The 10,000-nt window shown below is 49.8% G+C and overlaps 1 non-coding gene across 1 annotated transcript; it reads right to left on the reverse strand.

Moving 5' to 3' along the window:
• Positions 1-695: 695 nt before the first annotated feature.
• On the reverse strand, positions 696-768 carry TRNAR-CCU (transfer RNA arginine (anticodon CCU)). Its single transcript has one exon. It is a non-coding gene; the product is annotated as a tRNA-Arg (tRNA).
• Between the last annotated feature and the right edge of the window lie 9,232 nt (positions 769-10,000).

Consider the following 10,000-nt stretch of genomic DNA (forward strand, 5'->3'; position numbering starts at 1 on the left):
AATCTTCTGATCCGAAGTCAGATGCCTTATCCATTAGGCCACGCAGTCATCCGTTCACCTGAGATGATTTTTATCATGTAGGTGGTATGCATGGATGGAGAACATATTATTGAAAGGTATTCAGGTTTACATCCCATAGTGTTCTTTCAGCTCTTTTCGCTGGAAGCACTTTTTTGGAATCTATATATTGAGAATTTTATGAGTACGATATGCTTTTGTTTTCCTTTTTGCATACAAACCTCTTTCCTCATGAGTTTAAAGCTCATTTGTATGCTCTACATAGCTCTGGACGTTTCCAGACGTGGAGTGAAACTGTTTTGAAAGTAGTACAAATTGCTCCTTCCTGCATATGCTAATTTTTCACACTCACATAGGTTGTATAAGTTTTATGAATCCTGGCTTGACCTATTCAAGTAGCTGACAGCCTGTCACCACCTCTAGAAACAAGATTCACACCAATCCAATTCAAATCATTTTTTCCAAAGGAATATGTTCTGGCCGGTCGAAAATGCATCTCACAAAAATAGGCATTTGAAAATCTACTTTGCAGTTTCAGAACACTAACATGACTGTGAAGTGTACACAAGTAAAACGGGACAGTTTCAAAGTACCTAATCCCTCATAAACTTCCGAGAGGAAGCATGTAATAAATCTACCTAATTTTCTGGAAAAGAAAGAGGCAGGATTTTTGTTATCACCTCAGATGGGACTCGAACCCACAATCCCTGGCTTAGGAGGCCAGTGCCTTATCCATTAGGCCACTGAGGCACACATGCATAGCTCTTTTCTAGAGACATTATTTAAATGTATTCTATGGTCAGACACCGGTGTGTGCACACAGGGCATTTCTCACTTCTCTCTATAAGTAAACTTCCCATTTTCATCCTCTTCCATCCCCGACTTTAACGCTCTCTTCTATGCTATAATGGAGACTTTGCAATTTTAGCAAGTGGAGAGAAATTGGAGAACCACTTTCGACTCCACACTTCTTCTTCACTTACTTCTTTTCTCAATATACTGGGCTTAGAAAATGGTATCAAGCCATCCTTATCATCAGCAGGACACGGAAAGAGGCACCAAGTCTCCTAACCAAGTTCAACCACACTCTGCAACTTAACCATTGCACTACAAATTAGGCAACGGGGGCATCAGCAAAGGCAGCCAATGTGCCGATCCTTTATACATTTTTTGTAGTACTTTTCTTACTCGGAGGCAAAATCAGCACTTTAACTGCCCAAATCATACAGACTTTACACATGTAGCACTCTATGCACACATAGGCACACACCTTGCAGTTCTTCTACACACACTTCAGCTAAAAACCCATTCTGTCACGTCAAAATTCTGCAAACCTATTACATATTCAGTGCGTCGGCATAGAAGCACTTTTTAATGCCACTAAAATGCACAAGTAGTTAGACTGAAGATGCAACCTGAATGAGTTTACAGTATGTACTCCACTTTATTAATGATTAGTAATGAGAAAGTGAGGACTACAAGAGTATTGGAAAAGACTTTTTCCACTCTGAATGTAAAGCAGATTGTGTGACCATTGGCCAAAAACGACCACGAAGGGACTCTAACCCTCAATCTTCTGATCCTAAGTCAGACGCCTTATCCATTAGGCCACGCGGTCATCCGTTCACAAATGAGATGATTTTTATCATGTAGGTGGTATGCATGGATGGAGAACATATTATTGAAAGGTACTCAGGTTTACATCCCATAGTGTTCTTTCAGCTCTTTTCGCTGGAAGCACTTTTTTGGAATCTAGATATTGAGTATTTTATGAGTACGTGTTAGAACCGGCGGTCTCTAGTTGGCAGAGGTATACACTTCTGACAAATAGGGACCAACCAACTCTAGTCAGGGAAAGGGGATTACACACTCAGATAACCCCTGCTACCCCCTTGGTAGCTTGGCAGAGCAGACAGGCTTATCTCAGAGGCAGTGTGTTAAGCATTTATGACCACATACAGTAATAAAGTGAATACACTACAGATGGACACGACACAGAAGTTATTATAAAAATAGTATTTTTATATAAGGCTTAGCACAAGACCAAATAACGACAAAAATATACCACAGTCTTAATAAATACTCTTTGGAAGGAAAAATAATAGTTCAAGTAAGGTTTCTTCTTGGCAAATAGTTCTTTAGCAAAGTATTCTTCTGAGCACAGTTCTTTGGCAACAATGTAACCCCCACAGGAGTCACACGACGTCGAGTCTACAAGATTCCCAAGGTTCGGCGTCGACCGCGAGGAGCGCTACGTCGAGCCTGGAGTCGCAACAGACCCCACAAGTACAGTACCTTGAGAAACGAAGAAAACGATGATCCACGGCGTCGAGAGGTCGGCGTCGATCGTGCCTCGGAGTCGGGTCAATCCGCAGCGGTGTCGAGGGATGTCGGGCCGGAGCAGCGCTCACGGCGTCGAGAAGGGCGTCGAGTCGATGCGATCAGCAGCGGCGTCGGGACGGGGTCGCTTGGAGGTAGAGCCGATACTCACTCCTCACTGGCGTCGATACCGGCGTCGAGACGGGGTCTCTTGGAGCCGGGGCCGATACCCACTGCTCACTGGCGTTGCTGCTGGCGTCGAGACTGCAGATCTTCCCTTGTGTACTGGAAACAACACTTTCCAGCAATTCAGCAATTCAGTAGATGGTGAAGTCCTTTGGCCCTGTGACTTCAACAGGAGACTGGCACTCTTCCAGTCCTTGGAGATTTCCTAGCAAGTGTTCAGAGAGTACACACCAAGTTCCTCTCTCCTTGTTCCTTGGCAAAAATAAAGAAGCAGCTTTCAGGTTCCTCCACAGCAAAACAACACTCTGGCAGAAAGGGGAGGCAAGTCCTTAGATCAGCAGGCTTCTTGTCCTTGGTACAGGTTTCCTTGTCAGAAGTGATCTCAGTTCTTGGTTCAGGGGTTCTTCTCTTATACCCCTTTTTCCCTTTGTTCCCTTTGTCCAAGCGGGGCGATTCCCACCATCTCAGGTTTGTTGTGGGTGTTGCCGGGCAGAGGCACCTGGCCTATTCACTGAGCAGGGCAGAGTCCTCAGCCGCCCAGCAGGAGGCGGAGCCAGTATTGTCACTGGCAGGAGCAGGGCTATCAGTCGCCCAGCAGGAGGCGGAGCCAGTATTGTGTCAGGCAGGGCAGGCTACTCTTCCCTCACTCTACGTGTAAACGCCCCATTCACCCCACACTGACTCACTCAGACCTCTGGAGCCACCCAGCCCCTGACACACACACCAAACCAGCAGAGACCGGTAGATAGTTGGACAAGAAAATAGCCACTTTCTAAAAGTGCTATTTTCAAACATAGAATTTAAAAACCATCCATCCTAAAGGGTGTGTTATTAAATTCTGAGTTCAGGGATACTAAACTCGACTTGCTACCATGCTCCCTGAGTCAGATAGATTATAATGGAGTTAATAATCAGTCTGCCCAGTCTGGCCTATTGGAGGCAGGTAGCCCTTCAATAGTGAAAAACGAAAATGGCTGTAATTCACTATTAGGTCATGCCACACACGTCAGGGCATGACCTACCTTTTACCAACAATGCACCCTGCCCTAGGGCCTACCATAGAGGTGTCTGAAATGTGGCAAAGTGAAGGTTTAGAGACTGGTAAGTAGGTTTCCTTACCAAGTCGACATGGCAGTCAGGGACTGCACGCAGGCGCCGCGGTGGCAGGCCTGAGACACATTTTGCACGCTGCTTCTGTGGGTGGCACAACCAGTGCTGCAAGCCCACCAGCAGCAGTTAACTTACACGCCCTTGGCACACGCAGTGCACTAGACTAGGGTCTGAACAGTAAGTCAACCAAGCCAATCATGGTAACACCAATCAATGTAACAATTTAACATAGGGAGCACTTGCACTGTGGCACTGATCAGCAGTGGCACAGTGCCCAAAGCAATAACATCGTAAACAGAGGAGGCAAACAGAAAAAAATGGAGGAGAGACTCATGCCAATGATGCCAGGTCTAACACGTGTCCCCTCCAGCTGAAATGTGGGGAGAACTACCCTTCACCCAGGGAGTCCTCATCACTAAGGCGGAAAAATCTGGACAGACCATCAGCATTGGCGTGATCTGTACCAGGGCGGTGTTCCACCGTAAAGTCCATCCCCTGTAGGGAAATGGACCACCTCAACAGCTTTGGGTTCTCACCCCTCATCTGCATTAACCATCTGAGGGGCCTGTGGTCTGTCTGAACCCGGAAGTGAGACCCAAACAAGTAGGGTCTTAGCTTCTTCAGCGCCCAGACCACAGCAAATGCCTCACGCTCTATCGCACTCCACCTTTGTTCCCTGGGAAGTAACCTCCGACTGATGAAGGCTACAGGTAAGTCTCGGCCCTCCTCATTCATCTGTGCTAGAACAGCCCCCACACCATGCTCTGAAGCGTCCGTCTGGACAATGAATTCTTTTGAAAAGTCGGGTGCCTGGATGACCGGTGCTGTACACATGGCAGTTTTCAGGGTGTCAAAGGCTTTCTGACAGGCGTCAGTCCAGATCACAAGTCTCGGCTGCTTCCGGGAAGTCAGCGAGGTCAAGGGGTGCACGATGTTGCCATACCCCTTGACAAACCTCCTGTAGTAACCCGTGAGACCCAAGAAGGCTCTCACCTGAGTCTGGGTTTTGGGCGGTTCCCAAGCCAGGATGGTATCTATCTTGGGTTGCAAGGGGGCCACCTTGCCACTCCCTACTTGGTGCCCCAAGTACACCACTGAACCCTGCCCAATCTGGCACTTCCTAGCCTTGATTGTGAGGCCTGCTCTGCGCAGGGCCAACAACACTTCCTGGAGGTGGCGCAAGTGTTCCTCCCAGCTGGCGCTGAACACTGTTATATCGTCCAGGTAGGCGGCGCTGAAATCTTCCAGCCCGGCCAATACCTGGTTAACCAACCTCTGGAATGTGGCAGGGGCATTCTTCATCCCAAAGGGCATCACACGGAACTGGTAGTGCCCATCTGGTGTGGAGAATGCAGATCTCTCTTTTGCACCATCAGTCAAGGCGATCTGCCAGTACCCAGACGTTAGATCAAACGTACTAAGGTACCGGGCAGCCCCCAACCGATCGATGAGCTCATCAGCTCTGGGGATGGGGTGCGCGTCAGTCTTGGTGACCGAATTGAGTCCTCGGTAATCCACACAGAACCGAAGTTCTGGTGAAGCACCAGGCGCTGCAGCCTTTGGGACCAAGACCACTGGGCTGGCCCAAGGACTGCTAGAGGACTCAACCACCCCTAAGGCAAACATCTTGGAGACCTCCTCCTTGATGTATGCTCTGACCTTGTCAGTCACCCTGTAGGCCTTGTGCCTCACAGGAGTGCTGTCCCCGGTGTCCACATCATGGACACACCACTGAGTGACACCAGGGATTAAGGAGAACAGATCAGGGAATTGTACCAACAGGTGGCGACAATCTTGCTGCTGCTCAGGGGTCAGTGTGTCAGAGAGGACAACACCATCCACTGACCCATCTTTTTCTTTTGCACACAGGAGGTCAGGAAGAGGCTCACTCTCCTCCTCCATCCCAGCATCTGTGGCAAGGAGCATGCCCACTTCGGACCTTTCTAAGTGGGGCTTTAACCGGTTGACATGCAGGACCCTTAAGGGGTTCCTGGGAGATTTCAAGTCCACCAAGTAGGTGACATCGCTCTTCTTCTCCACAACCTCAAATGGTCCAGTCCACCTGTCCTTGAGCGCACAAGGTTCCACAGGGGCCATGACCCAAACTTTCTGACCAGGTTGAAGCTCAACCAGAGTGGCATTCTGATCGTACCACCGCTTCATCTCTTCCTGGCTGGCCTCCAGATTTGCCTGAGCAAGATCTCTGAAGCGCCGAGTCTGGTTCCTAAAGGCCAGCATGTAACTATATACATCCTGGGGAGGTTTCCTGGGAGATTGCTCCCAGCCTTCTTTGACCAGACTCAAAGGTCCTCTTACCGGGTGACCATACAAAAGCTCAAAGGGGCTGAACCCTAGAGACTTCTGTGGCACCTCACGGTAAGCAAACAGCAGGCATGGCAAGAGGACGTCCCATTTACGCCTCATTGGTTCTTCAAGACCCATGATCATGCCTTTTAGGGTCCGGTTGAATCTCTCAACCAGCCCATTACCTTGAGGGTGGTAAGGAGTGGTAAACTTGTAGGTTACCCCACACTCCTTCCACAGAGACTTCATATAATTCGAAATGAAGTTGGTTCCCCGGTCTGACACCACCTCTCTGGGGAACCCCATGCGGGAGAAAACACCCATCAGTGCCCGTCCCACCACGGGGGCCGTCACTGTTCGGAGAGGGATGGCTTCCGGGTACCGGGTGGCATGGTCCACCAAGACCAGGATAAACCTGTTGCCCATGGCTGTCTTGGGGTCCAGTGGCCCCACAATGTCAATCCCCACTCGCTCAAAGGGGGTACTGACGACGGGAAAAGGTTGGAGGGGAGCCTTCTGCTTCCGCCCACTTTTCCCACTTGCCTGGCAAGTTTGACAGGTCCTACAATGGATATCTGAATCCCTTCTCATCTGGGGCAAATAAAAATGGGTGACAAGCCTGTCATAGGTCTTGTCCTGCCCCAGATGTCCAGCTAACGGAACGTCATGAGCCAACCCCAGTAGGAAGGCTCTGAAGCGCTGGGGTACCACCAGCACACGGGCTGACCCAGATTTAGCAGCCTTAGGCTCGCTATACAGGAGGTCATTCTCCCAGTAGACCCAATGTGATCCTGACTGATCACCTGTCGTTTGGGCTGAGGCCTGCTGCCTCATACCCACAAGAGAAGGGCACACTTTCTGCTCAGCACAAAATTCCTCCCTGGAGGGACCACCATCCTGCTGCCAATAGGTCAGCTCGGGCAGGTCTCCCAGTTCGGCCACTTGTTCTCCTGTCGGTTCCAGGGCATCCCCCTCAGGGTCTGCTCCCTCCTGGACCGCGGGAACGATGGGGGACGGTTTCCCGCGCCCCCTGTCTCTTCTCTTCACGGTTGGGACCTGGGCCATACTTTCAGGCTCCGGGCCCCCATCAACACCCTTACTGACTGACATGGACCGGGTGGTCGCACACACCCACTCAGGCAGACCCAACATTTCCAGATGCGCTTTTCTCTCCACCTTAGCCCAAGGGGAGTCCTCCAAATCATTGCCCAGGAGACAATCAACAGGCATGGCGGGCCTCACAGCAACCTGAAGAGTACCTGAGACCCCCCCCCCACTCAAAAGGAACTTGAGCTACCTCACACTGACTCTGTGAGTTGTCAGCAGCTACAACGGGGTAGAATGCATGAGGGACCACCTGCTCTCTGGACACCAAGTGACACTTGACAGCTGTCACACTCGCTCCGGTGTCTCTGAGAGCTTCCACCCTATGGCCATTAATGGTCACCCACTGCCTATATTTCTTAGTGTTACTAGGCAGAGGGGTTGGAGGGACCATTTCCACGTCTCCTAAAGAGACCAGGGACATTTCTGCGGGACCCCACCCACCGGGGGCACCCATCTCATCCCCTCCCAGGGCTACACTCGCTACCTGACGAGGGGGTGCACGCGGCGGTGCATTCGAATCCTTCATGGGACACTGGGGATCATAATAACGGTGTCCCACCTGCTTACAGGCATAGCAGGTCATGGGGCCCCTGTGAACAGGTTTACCTGTCGGGGCCTCTGGCTTCTTTACAGGGGGAGGCTGGGAACCCTTCCCTTGGTTCCCTTGGGGACTACTTTGGGGCCCTTTCTGAAACTCCCTCTGTTTACCCCTGTCCCCCCCACTCTTCTGCTGGGGACCCTGCCCACCTTTGGCTGAGTCTCCCACTGGACCCTTGTGGACCCTGGTACTGACCCAGCGGTCCGCCTCCTCAGCAAGTTTTCTAGGGTTAGATAGCTTGCTATCAACAAGGTGCTGGCGTAGCTCTGGAAAACAGTTATTAGACAAGTGCTCCCAAGCAAACAAATCATAAAGAGCATCATAACTATCAACCTTGCTACCCTTTATCCAACCATCCATGGTTCTGCAGAAAAAAGACACATATTCAACCCACGTAGTACCAGGCAACTTCTTACATTCTCTAAAGGATTGTCTGTACTTTTCTGGAGTTAAGCCATATCTCAGCATTAAAGCATCTTTCATATGAGTATAAGACATCCTATCCTCAGCAGGAAGGCTCAACAAGGTATCTCTCCCCTCGTTTGTAAAGCGGCTCCACAACCCCGTTCCCCAAACCTTCTCAGGGACCCGGTGGGCCAACAATGCTAACTCATATGCTTTAAACCATTGGCTAATATCTTCATTCTTACTGTAATCCTTGATCACATCTTTAGGAAAATAAAACCTACTTTCTGCAGGCACAGATGGAGTGCTGCCACCAGAGGGATTCAACTCTAAACTCTTAGTTTTAAGCTCCATCTCCCTCACCATCTTCTCACGTTCAAACGCTAATTTCTCTCTCTCAAAATCTAATCTTTTGCTCTCCATTTCAGCTTCTCTCTTGCTTCTCGCATTCTCTAATTCCAACTGCCCTCCTAATTTAAGTTTTGCCATTTCTAACTTGTACCCCCTCTCCTTCTCCCTGTCTTCTAATTCTTCGGGGGAAATGCTCCTAGAGGACGCACTACTGCCTGGAGATGACACTGGCCCACCTGTGGGCTCTTCCTCTTCTTCTTCCTCTTCCGGTACCACCACCGGATCAGAGGGATTCCTGGCCTCTAACCAGGCCTTCAGCGCTTTGAGGAAGTCGTCTTTCCTTGTGAGACCTGTGGTAGGAACTTTAAACTGCTTGCAAAATCCTTTTAGATCCTTTAGCACGTAGGAATCTATCTTCTCCTTATCAAATTCCCCCACAACAATCTCCACAGGTGTAGCAGCTCTGGCATGCTCCATGGTCAAAACTGGCAGTGTTTAAAAAAATAAGCTCCAGGAAAGCGGAGAACAAAAATAGAATATCCTACCAAACAGACTGTGGCTGCGTTATGGTCTGCTTTCACTATGTAGCGTACACTAATCACTGCACATGAGTCATAAATGCAAAGTTCAAATCCTCACCGCTGACCACCAATGTTAGAACCGGCGGTCTCTAGTTGGCAGAGGTATACACTTCTGACAAATAGGGACCAACCAACTCTAGTCAGGGAAAGGGGATTACACACTCAGATAACCCCTGCTACCCCCTTGGTAGCTTGGCAGAGCAGACAGGCTTATCTCAGAGGCAGTGTGTTAAGCATTTATGACCACATACAGTAATAAAGTGAATACACTACAGATGGACACGACACAGAAGTTATTATAAAAATAGTATTTTTATATAAGGCTTAGTACAAGACCAAATAACGACAAAAATATACCACAGTCTTAATAAATACTCTTTGGAAGGAAAAATAATAGTTCAAGTAAGGTTTCTTCTTGGCAAATAGTTCTTTAGCAAAGTATTCTTCTGAGCACAGTTCTTTGGCAACAATGTAACCCCCACAGGAGTCACACGACGTCGAGTCTACAAGATTCCCAAGGTTCGGCGTCGACCGCGAGGAGCGCTACGTCGAGCCTGGAGTCGCAACAGACCCCACAAGTACAGTACCTTGAGAAACGAAGAAAACGATGATCCACGGCGTCGAGAGGTCGGCGTCGATCGTGCCTCGGAGTCGGGTCAATCCGCAGCGGTGTCGAGGGATGTCGGGCCGGAGCAGCGCTCACGGCGTCGAGAAGGGCGTCGAGTCGATGCGATCAGCAGCGGCGTCGGGACGGGGTCGCTTGGAGGTAGAGCCGATACTCACTCCTCACTGGCGTCGATACCGGCGTCGAGACGGGGTCACTTGGAGCCGGGGCCGATACCCACTGCTCACTGGCGTTGCTGCTGGCGTCGAGACTGCAGATCTTCCCTTGTGTACTGGAAACAACACTTTCCAGCAATTCAGCAATTCAGTAGATGGTGAAGTCCTTTGGCCCTGTGACTTCAACAGGAGACTGGCACTCTTCCAGTCCTTGGAGATTTCCTAGCAAGTGTTCAGAGAG

This window comes from Triturus cristatus, chromosome 4_1, assembly GCF_964204655.1.
Source record: "Triturus cristatus chromosome 4_1, aTriCri1.1, whole genome shotgun sequence".
Taxonomy (NCBI): domain Eukaryota; kingdom Metazoa; phylum Chordata; class Amphibia; order Caudata; family Salamandridae; genus Triturus; species Triturus cristatus.